The sequence below is a fragment of the Salmo salar genome, chromosome ssa15, assembly GCF_905237065.1.
Source record: "Salmo salar chromosome ssa15, Ssal_v3.1, whole genome shotgun sequence".
In the NCBI taxonomy this organism is placed as follows: domain Eukaryota; kingdom Metazoa; phylum Chordata; class Actinopteri; order Salmoniformes; family Salmonidae; genus Salmo; species Salmo salar.
This window is the reverse complement of record NC_059456.1, coordinates 61,993,174-62,014,683: the sequence shown is the minus strand read 5'-3', so window position 1 is coordinate 62,014,683 and position 21,510 is coordinate 61,993,174. Positions and strand designations below refer to the sequence as shown.

The 21,510-nt window shown below is 43.4% G+C and overlaps 1 pseudogene; it reads right to left on the bottom strand.

Moving 5' to 3' along the window:
* Window positions 1-506: 506 nt before the first annotated feature.
* Window positions 507-3,420, bottom strand: LOC106571882 (ammonium transporter Rh type B-like; annotated as a pseudogene).
* Between the last annotated feature and the right edge of the window lie 18,090 nt (window positions 3,421-21,510).

The window sequence follows — 21,510 nt, the reverse complement described above, 5'->3', positions numbered from 1 at the left end:
ATCAATGTGAAAAACAAATGCCCCATAGGACTGCATTACCCCTGCACATAAGTTTACGTTTATAAACAACTAAAAATTGACATGGATTTCATCAGCCAGTGAGACAGACTTGCACACTATAACATATGAAAAGAAGTACAAAAGCAAATTAGAATGGTTACAAAAACGTTTGTGTGTAACAAACTTTTATTGTGTGTGTGATTGAAAATGCAGAAGTGCAAGAAAGAGAAATGGACCACAGAGTACATTATCCATGACTGAGGATTTCTTCTATTAAACTCTACAAATATACAATTATTTTCTAATCAATTTACATTTTTACAGTCAGTTAGCATTAAACATATTTATACAATTAAATGCATAGCTAGCACTCTTGTGCTGTCGAATCAGTTCTGATTTGACCGTTTAGACCCATCGGACAATGAAAAACAGCTCATCAAAGCAGAGGTCATCTGAGGGTGATGCAAGATACGGCAGCTTCAACACAAAGCCTCTCAATACGCCCCCTAGTGCTGCCACTCTGATAGTGGAGAACACAGCTGCCAGGTAGTAGAGGCCCTGTCCCCTGGCACTCTACCCCGGACCTGGCTGAAGACTAGGGATCAACTCCTAGAGTACCAGAAGCTTAGGGTCTCCTTCCATAAGTGCCCTGTGGCTAAAGAGCTCATAAATACTGGGTTCATACACCTCCTCAGTGGCTGTCACGATGGCACATATCCCCACAGCGCTTTTTGCCATTCTCAGTGCAGGAGGTACATAAAACCCTGAAATCCTTAGATCAGAGAAAGCCTGCAGGTCCTGAGCTTCTTGATCCCTGCTTTTTAAAACTGGCAGCTGATTTTTATAGCTGAACCACTTACCTATCTGTTCAATCTAACCCTGGAATTTAATGAAATTCCAAAGATCTGGAAATCAGCATTTGTTCTATCCACTTTTAAAAGGGGGAGATCCAACTCTTTTAAATAATTATAACCCAATCTCAAAGATGTCACCCCTGGCGAAAGTACTTGAAAAACTTGTTAGTCTATAAAAACTATTTTTATCTGTTCACTAACTCTATTTTATCAACGTACCAATCGGGCTTCAGAAAGAAGCATACCACAATTAAAGCAGCCATGAAGGTTTTAAATGCTATCACTGAAGCCCTTGACAAAAAACAGCACTGTCTCTCTTTTTATTGATCTCTAAGGCTTTTGATACAGTTGATCATGCTATACTGAGGCAGAGATTGTCGAGCGTAGGTCTTTCGGCGCATGCAGTTGCATGGTTTGCTAACTATGTGTCTGATAAAAGAACTCAATTTGATGGACTCATGTCTGTTAAATTGTCTGTCTAATGGTGTGCCCCAGGGCTCTGTACTTGGTCCCCTCTTATTCACTATTTATATAAATAATTTAGTCAAAAATGCGCAACTTCACTTTTATGATAATAGTTATTTATTGTTGTGCCTCGTCTCTCACAAAAGCTTTCCAGAACTTGCAAACTGCTTTTTATACTGTTCAACATACCTTGTGTCAATTGAAGCTTATCCTCAATACTGACACCTAAACTAATGGTGTTTCCTAAGGCAAGAAATAGAAGAAATGTCAGGGCAATGAGATTGAGACTGTAACCTCATATAAATATATTGGAATTGAATTGATGATGGCCTCTTAAATTGCATATTCAACAACTTACAAAACAATTTGAACTTATGTTGGGATTTTATTTTAGGAATAAGGCCTGTTCTTTTGAAGCCAGGAGGAGGCTAGTATCAGCTACATTTATGCCTTTACTAGACTATAGGGGTATGTTATATATGAATGCTTCCACACGGAGCATTGAGATTTATTTTAAACTGCAAAACCCTTACGTCCAATGCACTTTATATACAAGGGTTGGCTGGCCTTCTCTCGTCAATCGTAGTCACTGGTATACTTCTATTTACAAAGCCATTTTGGGTTTACTACCATTTTATTTGGGAATTTTCATTGTTCACAAATGTGGTGGGTACTCTCTTCGTTAGCAGGACTTTATCCTGCTAACTGTTCCAAATGTCCGAACTGAGTTTGGTAAAAGGGCTTTTATGTACTCTGCGCCATCTGCTTGGAACGCCTTTACAAAATACTTTTAAATTGGAAGAACTTGTCCCAATTGGTGTTTTTAAATCATTGATGAAGGATTTTGAGACTGATTCCCTAACATGTCAATGATTTTAATTTGATGTTTAATGATTTTGAAATACTCCTATGAATTATGTTTTTTTTCCTAGGTTACCTGTTGTAATTGTGTAATGACTTGGTGCTGCCTATCTTGGCAAGGATGCTCTTGAAAAAGAGACTTCAAATCTCAATGAGCCCTTCCTGGTTAAATAAATAAAATATGAGTCCTGTGAGGCTATGCAGGTTATGGACACCACAATGGTCCTGGATCCGGAAGTGGCGGGCCAGAAAGGGGCTGAGATACTTATATCCCAAGTGGTGCAGCTCATCACACCTAGCACGTATGCTGCTGCAGTAGTGATCATGTCCACCGACAACCCCACCGCCACCTCGCCTGCCAGTGTCACGTTCTGGATGTCGGCCATGGTGATCTTGCCGTTCTTGTTGAGCATGGTGGAGAGGGCAAACGACGTGAGGATGGAGAAGCTGAAGCCTATGAAGGTGTGCAGGATGGCCCTGTGCTGATCATCTCCCTTCAGGGTTAGAGCAAAGTTCAGGGAGGGCCAGAACACCCAGAGGAATAAGATGTCCATAACTGACAGGATGTCTGACTGGTAAATGGTGTTCTCCTTGCCGTGGCCCTCATTCAGATGTGGCCTTTACAGGACAAACGTTACACCCAGGCCGAAATAGCAGGCTAACAGGTGGATGAGGATGGATCCCCCTGCATCGTTGATCTTCAGGTACTTGAGCACAGCCCATTCATTGACTGAAAACACTGAGATCTCTAGCAGGGCTTTGACTAGGAGGTGCACTAGGCTGGTCTTACCCAGGACGGCCCCGAAGGAGATTAGCACCACGGCACAGGCAAACTGCATTGATCAGGTTGATGACCCCCAGGTGGATATTCCCATCATGGCTGAACTGGAAGTAGCCCTGTACCAGGATGGCCCACTGGATGGTGAGGGTGGCCATCAGAAAGTTGAAGACCGTCCCACTGAAGCCGTAGAGGCAAAAGAAGGCCAGAAGGCACCCAAAACCCATTTAATATCATCACCTGAATGTCAGCAAAGAATGGGTAATATCTGTAAAGTGCGTTGTCCAGGGGTTTGGTCTCATTGTTCTGCAATTTAGCATCATCGTCACAGCTGACAAAGGCAGCATAGAGGGCTAGGAAGAGCACCTCCAGGACAGGCATTCTCACCCTCAGATTGGTGGAATGCTTCTTCACGCTGACAGCTGTTTCACAAATATGACCAGCATTACTTTTTCTTGCCATTATATTATCTCTCCCTAGATAAGAAAATCATAGAAACACTGCTACTTGTACTTTACAATAAGCCATCTCAGGGTCAGTGTTGGAGAAGCTACTCTATAAAATATAGCTACCAATTACTTCACATTGGAAGAAGTTGAGATACAGTAAAGCTACCCTGAAAATAAATATATACTGAACCAAAATATAAATGCAACAACTTTTTTATTTTTTAAATAAATTCATTAGGCCCTAATCTATGAATTTCACAGGACTGGGACAACAGATATGCATCTGTTGGTCAGATACCTTAAAAAATGGTAGGGGTGTGGGTCAGAAAACCAGTCGGTATCTGGTGTGACCACCATTTGCCTCATGCAGATCTCCTTCCTCCTAGAATTGATCAGGTTGTGGCCTGTGGAATGTTGTCCCACTCCTCTTCAATAGCTTTGCAAAGTTGCTGGATATTGGCGGGAACTGAAACATGCAGTCATACACGTTGATCCAGAGCATCCCAGATGAGCTCAAGGGGTGACATCTGGTATGCAGGCCATGAAAGAACTGGGATATTTTCAGCTTTCAGGAATTGTGTACAGATCCTGGTGACATGGGGCCATGCATTATCAGACTGAAACATGAGGTGATGGCGATGTATGACTGGCACGACAATGGTCCTCAGGATCTCGTCACGGTATCGCTGTGCATTTAAATTGCCATTGATAAAATGCAATTGTGCTCGTTGTCTGTAGCTTATGCCTACCCATACCATAACCTCCCCTGCCAAAATGGGGCACTCTATCACAACGTTGACATCATACACGTGGTCTGCGGTTGTGAGGCCGGTTGGACACATTGCTAATTACGGTGTAGTTCGGTTCAGCGTAGTTTGTTTAGGTTTTCGCTCCAACCATAAAAATGAGCTGGTAAGATAAATCAGGTTAGTTACAACTGGGGCTGTAGTGAAAACCTACAGGAGGGTAGTGCTCCAGGAACAGAGTTGGCGAGCCCTGGACTAGACTTTGGTGAGTGGCACTTATTTTTTAAATTTCTTTTTGCAGCTAACCAGTGCTCCCGCACGTTGACTCTGTACTAGTACCCCCCTGTATAGTCTCGCTATTGTTATTTTCAGGGGTGGAAAGAGTACTGTAAAATCCTATTCAAGTAGAAGTACTGTTACTTTTAATTAAATTGTAATCAATTAAATGTACTGGTGTAAAAAAACTACTCAAGTAAAAAGTAGCACATTTAAAAAAGTTACTTTTACTCTGACTACTGTTACTTCTAAAATTTGCTATTTAAATTGATGGTTATTTTTATTCTCCTTTTACAATAATGGAAGTTGGAATGCAAGCTTCACAAATGAATATCAAAAACACTTTTCTATATACTACTGTATATTGTGGTGTACAGCAGGTCAGCCACCAGGGGGAGACTCGTTGAGGCCTGGTGACAGACGGAGTATACATCACGAGACGATGGCTCCATCTGCTGGACGTGCCAGGTCTCGACGGGCTCTCTGGCCAGGACTAATTGGGGCTGATTGGGGATTGGTGAGTAATCAAGGGCTGATTGCTCACCAGCTGTACAAGTCCCATAAAGCTGCCAGAAGGGCAGCACACGGGGGAGAGACTGGGGGAGGAAAGGAAAGGAAAGGACTCCTGTATAGTTGGCGGACGGTACCAGAGGTAACGGGAGGGAGTTCAGTTTTTGATCTCCACAGGATACAGCAAGACCCGGAGCCCAGAAGACGGTAATATTGTAATATTGTTTACATGTAATGCTTGACAGGCTAAATGTTCCATAAAACACCTGAAAATAACCAACAAGATAATCCAGCACAGCTGATTTTAATATTAAATCTTCAACTTTCATGTATACAAATGTTCAAAAGGCATATTTTCTTTGTGGAACTACCTATCGAACACTTAACTCACTTCACTTCTCTCTGAATTTGCCCTTCAGTTTCAGTAGGAGCTGATTTTCTAACTTAATTGAGTTTATCCTGCAACACAACATTCACATATTCAGTGCTTCAGAAAACTGTTGTATGTGGCTGGCAACACAATCATATTATTGGCATTGCAATAGCTCTAACACAGACTTCCACACTTGTTATTCTCAGATACTGAGATTGATTTGAGTTGTTGAAATGCATTCAGACCTAAAATTCTCTGAGTTGAGTCCATGTCTGGCTGTACCCAAACATACTTATATGCAAAGGTTATTGTCCAGCACCTGTAATGAAACTTAAATAACGAAAAAAAGAAACAAAACAATTAAAGAAAAGGCTCAAAGACCAAAAGATATCATCATATGGACAATGAGGTTAAAACCTTTTCGAGTAAAGAAATCATACCGGCTGTGACATTAGCTTTGTCAGTCCAAGATGTCTTAACTTTGGCAGAAGGATTGCAGCAGCAAAAAGCTGTAACTCCTCCATTTTTTCCAAATAACTTTTGCAGACCATTCTGAATGGCTCTGATAAGTGATAGGCACATTTGGCAAGATGTTAACATCTCATGAACAATAAATATTATTGTAATAGGAAAACATTACATTGATTCAAAGATTTGCTAGTCACATTTTCACTTGTAATTCTTCACACACACTTCTTATGGCATCCTCCCCCTTCTCTTGTATGATACGTGTGATCCTCTCCACAGCCAGGTACGTTGAGTTCCAACGTGTTTGATTTGGACAGATCAACTGCAGTTTGCACTCATTCGCTACAACTTCAGCAGCTAATGTTGACCGCCCCGTTTTATTCCACATGGCTTGGCATTTGGCAAAAGACGACCTGGACAACCTTTTGTAGCCATCACTATTTGTTTCTGCCAACGCAGAATCTGTTCTTGCAATGAGGTTCAGCAGGTGACACGAACACCGTTGATGCTGAGGGAGTTGATATTCTAGGCCACTGTAATTTTCCAGGATGGAATAGGTGTCTTGGTATTCAACCTGCTCTGCTGGCTCTTCAGCATCTGAGTCTCGGTCTGTTGACTCTACTGCCTGGCTCTGTTCACCAAAAACATTGAATGCTTTGATGAAGTTTGATCCACTCTGTGTGGTTCTTACCACTTTCCCCTTGATCCTGTATGCACAATGGATGTCATCGAGGGCACCTGCAAGCACATCAAATGTGTGGGAACCTCTCAATCTCTTGCATGCGAGTGCAGCAGAACGTCTCACCAGAGTTTCTTCATCTATCCATGTAACTCCTTTGATGAGCTGTCGAACAATCAGTGGTGGTGGCAGCATAATTTACCCTGCCAAGGTGTGGCCTAACTCTCTTCTTCATGTGACTGGCAGCTTCATGTATTCTTGAATGAACAGTAGATCTGGAGATCACTTTGCATTGAGAATGCAGGGTGGTTACCAACTATTTAAAAGCTGGTTGTTCGACCACAGAGTGGTTGATGGCACTCACAGATCTAATTATTGACAAGCTTGTCAACGGTTGCCTGTGTGACGCACCTGGCTCCTCCCACTGCCATTATTTCAGACATCTTCGTTTGCTTGCAAGTTGAGGTGTTTGATAGTTCCTTGGTTCATTTGTTTGTGGTTGCAGAGGTGAGAATATTGTAGTTTGTCATCTTTAATGGATGTTTCCTCTGTGGACAAAATTATTGCATCAATCTGGGCAAAATGTATATAGCCTGACCAGTTTGGTTTTATACAAATTAACTTAAACCAGCACAAAGTGCAATCTGTAAGTATTTGGGCAATGACAACATTTTTGTTTTTGCTCTGTAGTCCAGCACATTGTCATTGTATCTTTTAAAATCCAATGGGGTTAAATGCAAACTGTCAGCTATAAGGTGTTTTTATTCATATCAAATGAACCATTTAGAAATTACAGCATGTTTTGAATATTGTCACTGTCCAAATACATACGAATATTGGGGAATATTGTTCTTTCTTTTCCCAGTCATAAGAACTATAGTTTTACCGAACATGATTTTTGGCTATTATTTGAAACTCAATGATCCAAACAGATATAGCTAGGTAATAAGCAAGCAAAAAAAGATAATGTTCAAACCTAAAAATCCCAGGTCTCAAAATTATTTATTTTATCTTCACAAGTTCATTCATTTCACTTTTAGCTATCCCCAACAACATACATTATGGGGATGGCTAGCTACTAGCCACCATAATGTCAATGCAGTAATAGCCCGCACCACAGCTTATACTTCCTTCAGCTGTATAAAGACGTTGGTCAGGGTTAGCTTTTAACTAGCTAGCAACCGGATTAGCTAGCTAACGTTAGCATTATGCTACAGATTGAATGCAACTGGCTAGTAGCAACACTTTGTTAGCTACATAGCCTACACAACAAATGCCATTCATGGCGATAAAATATATTTGTAACTTTAATTTTTGTACCACTACATGTTTCCTCAAGTTTGACGCAGACTTTTTCTAGGTAGCCACCTCCACCATCTTTGGTAAGCAGAGCTTACATTCCATAATTACACTGATTCCTCTGCTCTGCTTGAAGCTGAAGTGTTCTTTGAGATGCGGCCAGGGATTTCCTTCCTCATGGTCTTCAGAAGATCTGTCCACTGGCTCTGTGTCTGTATTGTCTCCTGAACCTGCTTAAAGTCGTTAGGCTCCATTTATTTTTCAAGTTGATTAGGAAACTGTTTTTTTCATGGCATGTAGCTACCTTATTTTGTACTGTTAGAAAATCCTGTTACCGATCATCATTTGGTTTGCATACACAGCTATGATTTGTCCATTTTGGTGCGATGTGTGAAATTGAATTGTATTGGTCCATCTGGTCACGTTACTTGTCACTGACAAACAAGTGAACAGTTCTAGCCGCTACAAAAGGCGCAAACTTTATGTGCTTGCATTGATGATGTATATCCTTTTTCTTTTGTACTCAGTGTAACGTGTGGCAGCCCACTTTCCAGCTCATGCTCCAGATCCCAATCACAGGAATTCTAATCACCTGTTCACAGACCTGCATGTTATCATCCCACACTATTTAGTTCAGTTCCTTGCACCCCATCACTGTGAGGTATTGTTTGTTTTGAGACACACTTTTTGGGAGCTCTGGGTTTTCACCATCTGTCTCTCCTCCCATGTATGATAGTTTTTGGCTGCCTGCCTCACTCACGACACCTTTTGCCTATTCCCTGCCTGTACTGTTGCCATTTTTGGACCTACCGCATATGACCTTCTGCCTGCCCCTGGACCCAGCTATCTGCCTCCTCCTATGGAGGAGATTTTCTAGATTTTTTTTAGTTTGATACAACGTATTGGAAGATTTTTGGTCCCTCTGAAGGCCTAGGTCCTATAATCACGATTTGCCACTGTGACTACCGCATCTCTGTACCCCACACCTACAATTATCTGTAAGGTCTCTCAGTCAAAATTTCAAACAGACTCAACCACAAAGACCAGGGAGGTTTTCCAATTCCTCGCAAAGAAGGGCACTAATTGGTAGATTGGTAAAAAATAAGGTCTGAATTCAAATGATAGCCATGTGCTCAATAATCAGTTTAAAACTTTTACTTTAATTTTATATAACACTGAAGCCTCTGGAGATTCCCAGTTGATAGACACTTTCCTCTCAAGTTTACCAATACCGAAGCTAAACAACAAAGTGAGAATGGATCTTAATAAACCACTTACCTCTTCAGAAATTTTACAAGCTATAAAGTCCTTTAAGAATGGCAAAGCACCGGGACCAGACAGGTTCTCAGCTGAATTTTTTTTTAAGACGTTTGCTAAACAACTCGTACCGCTTTTAGCCTCAGCCTTCTCCCACCCGTTTGATACCAAATCTCTACCCCAGACTTTTTACCAAGTCACTATATCAATAATTCTAAATAAAGATAAGGATCCCCTTGAGTGTGCCTCCTATAGTCCTATTAAGCTATAACATATTGTATAAAACCCTATCACTTCTCCTTGAGACTGCCTTATCTTCTTTAATCAACCCCGATCAGACAGGGTTTATTTAAAAACAGACACTCATTTTTATTTTATTTGAGATGCCTGTTTAATATTATATATATACTCCACCCTCTGCAAACTCAGAAATAGTTATTTTGATGGATGCAGGAAAAACATATAGAATGGGATTATTTATTCATTAAAGGGCTTTGGTTTTGGAGATGCATTTATTAAATGGGGTAAAATAATATACACATTTCCACTGGCTTCAGTTCGAAGTAATGCCATCCTTTCTGAATACTTTCCTTTACAATGTTCCACTAGGCAGGGCTGTTCAATGTCTCCATTACTTTTTCTTTAGCCAAAGAGACACTTGCCATCGCTCTACGTAGCAGTGAGGTAGTGAAAGGGGTGATAAGAGGTCTCAAACACACAACCTCACTTTATGCTGATTTTATATACTTTTATTTATCTCTGATCCAATGTTATCTGCAACAATCGTTTTGAATACTCTTGAAACCTTTGGGGAAATATCTGGGTATAAACTAAATCTGCATAAATGGGAAATGTTTCCTATTCTCCCGCAAGACGGATCCACCAGTTTGGCTACACTTCCATTCAAAAGGTCACAAGCAAATTCACATATCCAGGTGTTTCAGTTACCCGCCAGTTGAAAGACTTCCTAAAGGCAAACTTTACAAAGCTACTACAACATATTAAATTTGACTTTGAGCGAGTTGAGTTGGTCTCTTCTCCCCCTTTCACTATCTGGATGCGTAAATACTGTGAAAATGAATATTTTGCCAATGTTGACCCACCTATTTCAATGTGTTTTTGGGGATATTTTTTTTCAGCTCATGAAACATGGGACCAACACTTGTTGCGTTTATTCTTTTTTATCTATCTATCAATAAAAAAAGTGGTCAGATGAAGCGGATGCTAAGCTACAGGACTGTTTTGCTAGCACAGAATGGAATATGTTCCGAGATTCTTCCGATGGCATTGAGGAGGAGTACACCACATCAGTCACTGGCTTCATCAATAAGTGCATCGATGACGTCGTCCCTACAGTGACTGTAGGTACATACCCCACCAGAAGCCATGGATTACAAGCAACATCCGCACTGAGCTACAGGGTAGAGCTGCCGCTTTCAAGGAGCGGGACCAGGAGGCTTATAAGAAATCCTACTATACCCTCCGATGAACCATCAAACAGGCAAAGCGTTAATACAGGACTAAGATTGAATCATTCTACTGTACATTGGCTACGACGCTTGTTGGATGTGGCAGGGCTTGCAAACTATTACAGACTACAAAGGGAAGCACAGCCGAGAGCTGCCCAGACACGAGCCTACCACGAGCTAAATTACTTCTATGATCGCTTCGAGGCAGGTAACACTGAAACATGCATGAGAGCATCAGCTGTTCCAGACAATTGTGTGATCACGCTCTCCGTAGCCAATGTGAGTAAGACCTTTTAAACAGGTCAACATTCACAAGGTCGCAGGGCCAGACGGATTACCAGGACGTGTACTCAGAGCATGCGCTGACCAACTGGCAAGTGTCTTCACTGACATTTTCAACCTGTCCCCTCTGTAATACCAACATATTTCAAGCAGACCACCATAGTCCCTGTGCCCAAGAACACTAAGGTAACCTTCATAAATGACTACCGACCTGTAGCACTCACGTCTGTAGCCATGAAGTGCTTTGAAAGGCTGGTCATGGCTCACATCAACACCACCATCCCAGAAATCCTAGACCCACTCCAATCATACCGCCCCAATAGATTCATAGATTATGCAATCTCTATTGCACTCCACACTGCCCTTTCCCACCTGGACAAAAGGAAAACCTATGTGAGAATGCTATTCATTGACTACAGCTCAGCATTCAACACCATAGTGCCCTCAAAGCTCATCACTATGCTAAGGACCCTAGAACTAAACACCCCCTCAGGAGACTGAAAATATTTGGCATGGGTCCTGAGATCCTGAAAAGGTTTTACAGCTGCACCATCGAGGGCATCCTGACAGGTTGCATCACTCCCTGGTATGGCAACTGCTCGGCCTCTGACCACAAGGCACTAAAGCGGGTAGTGCATAAGGCCCAGTACATCACTGGGGCCAAGCTTCCTGCCATCCAGGACCTCTTATCAGGCGGTGTCAGAGTAAGGCCCTAAAAATTGCCAAAGACTCCAGCCACCCTATTCATAGACTGTTCTCTCTGCTACCGCACGACAAGCGGTACTGGAGCGCCAGTCTACATCCAAGAGGCTTCTGAAACAGCTTCTACCCCCAAGCCATAAGACTCCTGAACATCTAATCAAATGGCTACCCGGACTTTTGCACCCCCCTACGCTGCTGCTACTTTCTGTTATTATCTATGCATAGCCACTTTAATAACTCTATCTACATGTAAATAATTATGTCAATAACCTCGACACCGGTGCCCCCCGCATATTGACACATTGACTCTGTACTGGTACTCCCTGTATATAGCCCCGCTATTGTTATTTACTGCTGCTCTTTAATTATTTGTTCTTATCTCTTACTTTTTTTTAATGGATTTTCTTAACTGCATTGTTGGTTAAGGGCTTGTAAGTAATCATTTCACTGTAAGGTCTACACCTGTTGTATTCGGCGCATGTGACAAATAAAATTTGAATTGATTACCTCCAAGCCATAAGACTTCTGAACAGCTTATCAAGTGGCTACTCAGACTATTTGCATTGTCGTCCCCCCCCCTTTACGCTGCTGCTACTCTGTTATTATCTATGCATAGTCACTTTAACTCTACCCACATGTACATATTACCTCAATTACCTCTACTAACTGGTGCCACCGCACATTGACTCTGTACCGGTACACCCTGTATATAGCCTCGCTATTATTATTTTACTGCTGCTCTTTAATTATTTGTTACTTTTTTTTTTTTTAAATACTTAACACTTATTTTTCTTAACTGCATAAGTAGGAATTTCACTGTATGGTATTCTGTTGTATTTGGCACATGTGACAAATCAAATTAGATTTGATTTTATCTATCTATCTATAATGCAGGCATTGAATATGCAATGTAAGCTTTCGAGTTGTGTAGTCCACTTGTGTAGTTAGCAGGACTGACTTTGTGTTGGCTAGCCAACGTTTAATTACTTCTGTGTTATGAAAGGAACTAGACACGGACACGAATGATCCATTGATGGTTTGTTGTAACCAAGTATTGGTGCTAACCGTGTGTTATTGGATGCTAGTTAGCTACGGCGTCATAAGACACGGTGCACTGGGTGGGTTTCACGGAAGAATACTGTACCAAGTTATCTAGCTGAAAAAACTACGTTTGAGCCTATTCCTGGAAACATTGAACCACTGTAGTTTACATCAATTATAATTTCTAAGTGGAAGTTGGAATAGTTATATTTGAGTGTTTCAGCGAATGGTTAGTGAGGGAGGCCCTGCTCTCTCGCTTCCCCAGTTGTTTAGTTAATTTTCTTTCCAATCTCCTTTGCATTAGCGTAGCCTCTCCTGTAGCCTGTCAACTATGTGTCTGTCTATCCCTGTTCTCTCCTCTCTGCACAGGCCACACAAACGCTTCACACCGCATGGCCGCTGCCACTCTAACCTGGTGGTCCCAGCGCGCAAGACCCATGTGGAGTTCCAGGTCTCCGGCAGCCTCTGGAACTGCCGGTCTGCAGCCAACAAGGCAGAGTTCATCTCAGCCTATGCTACCCTCCAGTCCCTCGACTTCTTGGCGCTGACGGAAACATGGATTACCACAGAAAACACTGCTACTCCTACTGCTCTCTCCTCGTCTGACCACGTGTTCTCGCATACCCCGAGAGCATCTGGTCAGCGGGGTGGCGGGACTGGAATCCTCATCTCTCCCAAGTGGACATTCTCTCTTTCTCCCCTGACCCATCTGTCGATCTCCTCCTTTGAATTCCATGCTGTCACAGTCACTAGCCCATTCAAGCTTAACATCCTTATCATTAATCGCCCTCCAGGTTCCCTTGGAGAGTTAATCAATGAGCTTGACTCCTTGATAGGTTCCTTTCCTGAGGATGGCTCACCCCTCACAATTCTGGGTGACTTTAACCTCGCCACATCTACCATTGACTCATTTCTCTCTGCCTCATTCTTTCCGCTCCTCTCCTCTTTTGGCCTCACCCTCTCACCGTCCCCCCTACTCACAAGACAGGCAATACGCTTGACCTCATCTTTACTAGATGCTGTTCTTCTACCAATCTCACTGCAACTCCCCTCCAAGTCTCTCTGACCACTACCTTGTATCCTTTTCCCTCTCGCTCTCCTCCAACACTACTCACTCTGCCCCTACTCAGATGGTATTGCGCCGTCGCAACCTTCGCTCTCTCTCTCTCCTGCTACTCTCTCCTCTTCCATCCTATCATCTCTTCCCTCTGCTCAATCCTTCTCCAACCAATCTACTGATTCTGCCTCAACTCTCCTCTCCTCTCCTCCCTTTCTGCATCCTTTGACTCTATGTCCCCTATCCTCCCGGCTGGCTCGGTCCTCCCCTCCTGCTCCGTGGCTTGACGACTCATTGCGAGCTCACAGAACAGGGCTCCGGGCAGCCGAGTGGAAATGGAGGAAAACTAGCCTCCCTGCGGACCTGGCATCTTTTCACTCCCTCCTCTCCACATTTTCTTCCTCTGTTTCTGCTGCTAAAGCCACTTTCTACCACTCTAAATTCCAAACACTCGGCCTCTTACCCTAGGAAGCTCTTTGCCACCTTCTCCTCCCTCCTGAATCCTCCTCCCCCTCCCCCCTCCTCCCTCTCTGCGGACGACTTTGTCAACCATTTTGAAAAGAAGGTTGACGACATCCGATCCTCGTTTGTTAAGTCAAACGACACCGCTGGTCCTGCTCACATTGCCCTACCCTATGCTTTGACCTCTTTCTCCCCTCTCTCTCCAGATGAAATCTTGCGACCTTCTCCCTTACCTCACCTCGCTCATCAACTCATCCTTGACCGCTGGCTACGTCCCTTCCGTCTTCAAGAGAGCGAGAGTTGCACCCCTTCTGAAAAAACCTACACTCGATCCCTCCGATGTCAACAACTACAGACCAGTATCCCTTCTTTCTTTCCTCTCCAAAACTCTTGAGCGTGCCGTCCTTGGCCAGCTCTCTTGCTATCTCTCTCAGAATGACCTTCTTGATCCAAATCAGTCAGGTTTCAAGACTGGTCATTCAACTGAGACTGCTCTTCTCTGTGTCACGGAGGCTCTCCGCACTGCTAAACCTAACTCTCTCTCCTCTGCTCTCATCCTTCTAGACCTATCTGCTGCCTTTGATACTGTGAACCGTCAGATCCTCCTCTCCACCCTCTCCGAGTTGGACATCTCTGGCGCGGCTCACTCTTGGATTGCATCCTACCTGACAGGTCGCTCCTACCAGGTGGCATGGCGAGAATCCGTCTCCGCACAACGTGCTCTCAGTTCTAGGCCCTCTCCTATTCTCGCTATACACCAAGTCACTTGGCTCTGTCCTGTGTTCAACCTTCCCAAGTTCTCTCACGTCACCCCGCTCCTCCGCACACTCCACTGGCTTCCAGTTGAAGCTCGCATCTGCTACAAGACCATGGTGCTTGCGTACGGAGCTGTGAGGGGAACGGCACCTCCGTACCTTCAGGCTCTGATCAGTCCCTACACCCAAAGAAGGGCACTGCGTTCATCCACCTCTGGCCTGCTCGCCTCCCTACCTCTGCGGAAGCACAGTTCCCGCTCAGCCCAGTCAAAACTGTTCGCTGCTCTGGCACCCCAATGGTGGAACAAGCTCCCTCACGACGCCAGGACAGCGGAGTCAATCACCACCTTCCGGAGACACCTGAAAGCCCACCTCTTTAATGAATACCTGGGATAGGATTAAGTAATCCTTCTACCCTCCCCCCCAAAAAAGATATAGATGTACTATTGTAAAGTGGTTGTTCCACTGGATATCATAAGGTGAATGCACCAATTTGTAAGTCGCTCTGGATAAGAGGGTCTGCTAAATGACGTAAATGTGAATGAATATCCCTTTGAGCATAGCAAAGCTATTAATTACACTTTGCATGGTGTATCAATATACCCAGTCACTACAAAGATACAGGCATGCTTCCTAACTCAGTTGTCGGAGAGGAAGGAAACAGCTCAGGGATTTCAGCATGAGGCCAATGGTGACTTTAAAACAGTTACAGAGTTGAATGGCTGTGAGATGAGAACTGAGGATGGATCAACAACATTGTAGTTACTCCACAATACTAACTTAATTGACAGAGTGAAAATAAGGAAGCTTGTACAGAATAAAAATATTCCAAAACATGCATCCTGTTTGCAATAAAGTAAAACTGCAAAACAAAAAAATGTGTCAATTAATACCAAGCTGAATACACATCACTCTTCATATTTTAGCAATGATCAACAACCAACTTGACAGAGCTTGAATAATTTATTGTACTATATATTCATTCAGCAAACACATGCTCTCAATATAATTAACTCAAGTCATCACAACCTAAACTTCAAAGAGCACACCTTTCTCCAAGTGCAAACACTAAGCCGCAAAATTGTTAATACACCAATCAGAATTGCAGGATCAATAAATAGGGCTTAGAGGCATGTCCATGTGCTTTGGAACAATGGATCCTTACAATGCTGAAGTTGCAAGACAATGGAGAGGATGAGGACGACGACAACAACAACAAAGACAACAACAAAGACAAGTAATCTCAGATGAAATCTGTGCCACCCTAGTTCATCATGTGCTCATACATGGGAGGACTATGAGAGAAGCTGGACAGCTAGTGCAACCCAACCTAAGCCGTTACATGGTTGCATCCATTGTCCGTACTTTCAGAAGGGAAAACAGGTCATTTTCCTTGTTGTTACTGTGATACATGTAATGTTGTAGTGCATATAGACTGAATCTCCACTTTGTTCTCAGTGTAGTTTTTAACACAGTAATGGATGACCATAGGTCAGTAATTGGAGGCCATCTATTGGAGGTGGGCGGAGACTTCTCACAGCTGAACAGGTGACTGCCCTGGTGATTATGGAGGTTAAGCGGAGATTTCTCACAGCTGAACAGGAGACTGCTCTGGTGAATATGGAGGTTAGGTGGAGATTTCTCACAGCTGAACAGGAGACTGCCCTGGTGAATATGGAGGTTAGGTGGAGACTTCTCACAGGTGACTGCCCTGGTGAATATGGTGATTGCCAGTAATTCCATCCGTTTGAGGGAAATTCAAACCCATATAGTTGCAGACCAGGTAGTCTTCCAAGGAACTGACAGCATCAACATTTCCACCATTGACCGGATCGTTCAGAAGAACCACATAAGGACAAAGCAGCTGTGCCTTTTGAAAGGAATTCAATCAGAGTTAAGGCGCAACGACTCCAATATGTGCAGGTAATTGCTATAATGCACAGCATTTTTACAGTATGGAGTATGGCCCATCTCTCCAGCATATCAATACAGTACTGTGTACTGCAGTTACTGTAACACATTACTATACAATCTTTCATTCCAGTACAGTAGTATTTGTGGTAGAGTAAAATGTGTGTTTTCTTTACTTCTGTAGACACTATTTGAACTGGATGCCATGGCTGACCCACAGGAGTACATCATCGACGAGGCAGGGTTCAACCTAACGAAAGGGGGCGCAACATCATTGGTCACAGTGCCATCATACAAGTTCCTGGCCAGAGGGGAGGCAACGTCACCCTATGTGCAGCCATCAGCAATCGTGACGTCCTCCACCGCCATGTCAAAGTGAGTCCATACAACACGGCACAACTCCTTCAATTTCTAGATCCGCTACACAATAACATTCTTCAACAGGAAGGGGAGCCAGGGCAACCAGAGCAAGCCCAATATGTTGTCATTTGGGATAACGTGAGTTTACATCGGGCTGCTCTGGTTCGCGACTGGTTCACTGACCACCCCAGCTTCACCGTTCTTTTTTTGCCAGCACATTCCCCATTTCTGAATCTGATTGAGGAATGTTTTCTCAGCATGGCGGTGGAGAGTGTATGACTGCAACCCCTATGCACAGCAAAACCTCCTGGAGGTAATGGTGGATGCCTGTGGTGATGTGCCAGTGGAGTCTATCCAGAGTTTTCTAAGGCATTTTTCCCACGCTGTCTGGTAAGAGCAAACATAATGTGTGACGTTGATGGCCTGACCTGAGGCAAGGTGATGAGAACGCTGATGCTGAGTAACCTGTACATTTCCTGCATTTGGAAATGAAGCTTTTGGAAATTGGGTATTTTACTGTGCATGGACTCTTCCTTGTATGTTTTGTCAATGTAACATTTCAAAGGTCAGGTTTTTGACCAAAACAGCATATACAGTAGAATTCCCTTATCCACTAATGTAAGAGGTATTTATTACAGTACTCTTTTGAATTTCTCTCGCCAGGTTGTTCCTGAAAGGGTTATCTGGATAGTCAGTGCTGTGATTTTACGAAGTTCCAAATTATTTATCTGAAAACCTATTCTAAACATTTTGATAGCAGTGTAGCAAACAGTCATGTAGTCTGTGTTTTTGACAGCTTGTGTGTGTTGTCTGAGCGCAAAGTTAGATGTTTGTACCAGGTGTGAGCTTTTAAAATTGTGTGTGAAGATTTGAGAAAATGGTGAGTTGTTTCTAAGCAATTGAGAAACTGTAATCCATTTTGAATTCAGGCTGTAACAACAATGTGCAATAAGTCAAGGAGTATAAATACTTTCTGAAGGCACTGTAGTTTAATTACTCGTTGAATTACATGGAGTGGAACTACTCCTCACAATCAGCATCTTTGTTGCAAATTTACAACACAAGCTCCAATAAAATGATATATCATGAGAACAGTGTATACACCTGACTTCAGCATGATCGTTAAACTCCAGAGAGGACGGGTCTAGTTGTTGGATCTCAGTGTATGTGTGAGAGAGAATATAGTAGACGGCATGTGTCAAAGTGATTGATATATTTTTAGTGTCATGTGTTTATGCCCTTTTATGGTCATCCTGTCCGGCTGTTCTAAAGCTATCGCGTGAGCGCTTATGTAACATGATAATGCAGCTGTTCCTTTGAGGTAAAGCAAATGTTTGCAATAAAAATGTCATGGTGATTGATGTGTAGTGACTTTGTTGAATGTGTTTGAACATCTGAAACAGTTGGGAATTTATATTGTGAATGGGGAGGCCTGAGTTTGAAAATTTGAAACAGTAGGGAATTTTTGTAGTGAAGGTCTGCCTGAATATAAGTGTAAGACTTGTCCTATGACAAATCTACAGAAAACATGTCTCCTAGACCAATTCTAGGTGCATTGTGATTTACCTTCAATGAATGTAATCTGTCTCTCTACCCCCTTGGGGTGTGTGTGACGCCTGGTTGCATGGGTGTTGTCAGGTTACAATCAGGGTTACAAGCAGAGTTTGTGTCGGGGGGCTAGGGTCAGTCTGTTATCTGTCTCATCCGGTGTCCTGTGTGAATTTAAGTATGCTCCCTCTAATTCTCTCTTTTCTTTCTCTCTCCTCTCGGAGGACCTAAGCCCTAGGACCATGCCTCAGGACTACTTGGCCTGATGACTCCTTGCTATCCCCAGTCCACCTGGTCATGCTGCTGCTCCAGTTTCAGCTGTTTTGCCTGCGGCTATGGAACACTGACCTGTTCACTGGACGTGCAACCTTGTCCCGGACCTGCTGTTTTGGACTCTCTCTCTACCGCACCTGGTGTCTCTAACTCTGAATGATCGGCTATGAAAAGCCAACTGACATTTAATCCTGAGGTGCTGTCCTGTTGCACCCTCTACAACCACTGTGATTATTATCTGACCCTGCTGGTCATTTATGAACGTTTGAACATCTTGGCCATGTTCTGTTATAATCTCCACCCGGCACAGCCAGAAGAGGACTGGCCACCCCTCAGAGCCTGGTTCCTCTCGGTTTGTTCCTAGGTTCTGGCCTTTCTAGGGAGTTTTTCCTAGCCACCGTGCTTCTACATCTGCATTGCTTGCTGTTTGGGGTTTTAGGCTGGGTTTCTGTACAGCACTTTGTGACATCGTCTGATGTAAAAAGGGCTTTATAAATACATTTGATTTATTGATTCATTGCCAGTAGTCAGTCATGTTAAGTTTTTTCAATGTGTTATTGGTGGAGTTTATGGATTAGCATGTGGCTGTGCATTATATGATGCCTGAATAAGAAAGAGGATCTGATCATGCCTATTAGTATTCTTGATCCAAAAAGGCACATCTGTTTGCATTGCTGGTAGTGTATCAGCATGGTATGAGACAACATAAATAATACAATTTAAGTGAAATAAAAATAAACAGTATCCTAAATTGAGCCATGAATAAAAATTCTTATCAAAATCTTTCAGAATTTACCTGTTCTCAGTATAGAATGACATGTACACAGTTTATATTACAATTTTTTTGTGTTTTGTCTTAATGGTTGTTCTTTAGTAAATAGGAAACTCAACAGTGTGTTAGTCCGAGGAAACATTAACTAGATAGTTGGTTGATGTTTGTGAAACCTTGAAATGTACACAGTGAGAAGTGATTTTGTAACATCAGTTTTGAATGGGTAACTGTATCCAATATATATCATTGTATGTTTGAATTAGTTCTCATATAAAACCATTTCATCACTGCCTTGTAAACCCATTCTTGTAAGTTGGAGCTACTCTACATGATTTTTCTGGGGAAGCTGTACAGATTTGAGCACTTGACAAGACGTTGAGCTTTCTGGGTATGTCTCACCTGTAACATAAAAATAAAGACTACGATAATAATACACTGCTCAAAAAAATAAAGGGAACACTTAAACAACACAATGTAACTCCAAGTCAATCACACTTCTGTGAAATCAAACTGTCCACTTAGGAAGCAACACTGATTGACAATAAATTTCACATGTTGTTGTGCAAATGGAATAGACAACAGGTGGAAATTATAGGCAATTAGCAAGACACCCCCAATAAAGGAGTGGTTCTGCAGGTGGGGACCACAGACCACTTCTCAGTTCCTATGCTTCCTGGCTGATGTTTTGGTCACTTTTGAATGCTGGCGGTGCTTTCACTCTAGTGGTAGCATGAGACGGAGTCTACAACCCACACAAGGGGCTCAGATAGTGCAGCTCATCCAAGATGGCACATCAATACGAGCTGTGGCAAAAAGGTTTGCTGTGTCTGTCAGCGTAGTGTCCAGAGCATGGAGGCGCTACCAGGAGACAGGCCAGTACACCAGGAGACCCGTAGGAGGGCAACAACCCAGCAGCAGGACCGCTACCTCCGCCTTTGTGCAAGGAGGAGCAGGAGAAGCACTGCCAGAGCCCTGCAAAATGACCTCCAGCAGGCCACAAATGTGCATGTGTCTGCTCAAACGGTCAGAAACAGACTCCATGAGGGTGGTATGAGGGCCCGACGTCCACAGGTGGGGGTTGTGCTTACAGCCCAACACCGTGCAGGACGTTTGGCATTTGCCAGAGAACACCAAGATTGGCAAATTCGCCACTGGCGCCCTGTGCTCTTCACAGATGAAAGTAGGTTCACACTGAGCACGTGACAGACGTGACAGAGTCTCCAGACGCCGTGGAGAACGTTCTGCTGCCTGCAACATCCTCCAGCATGACCGGTTTGGCAGTGGGTCAGTCATGGTGTGGGGTGGCATTTCTTTGGGGGGCAGCACAGCCCTCCATGTGCTCGCCAGAGGTAGCCTGACTGCCATTAGGTACCGAGATGAGATCCTCAGACCCCTTGTGAGACCATATGCTGGTGCGGTTGGCCCTGGGTTCCTCCTAATGCAAGACAATGCTAGACCTCATGTGGCTGGAGTGTGTCAGCAGTTCCTGCAAGAGGAAGGCATTGATGCTATGGACTGGCCCGCCCGTTCCCCAGACCTGAATCCAATTGAGCACATCTGGGACATCATGTTTCGCTCCATCCACCAACGCCACGTTGCACCACAGACTGTCCAGGAGTTGGCGGATGCTTTAGTCCAGGTCTGGGAGGAGATCCCCCAGGAGACCATCCGCCACCTCATCAGGAGCATGCCCAGGCGTTGTAGGGAGGTCATACAGGCACGTGGAGGCCACACACACTACTGAGCCTCATTTTGACTTGTTTTAAGGACATTACATCAAAGTTGGATCAGCCTGTAGTGTGGTTTTCCACTTTAATTTTGAGTGTGACTCCAAATCCAGACCTCCATGGGTTGATAAATTGG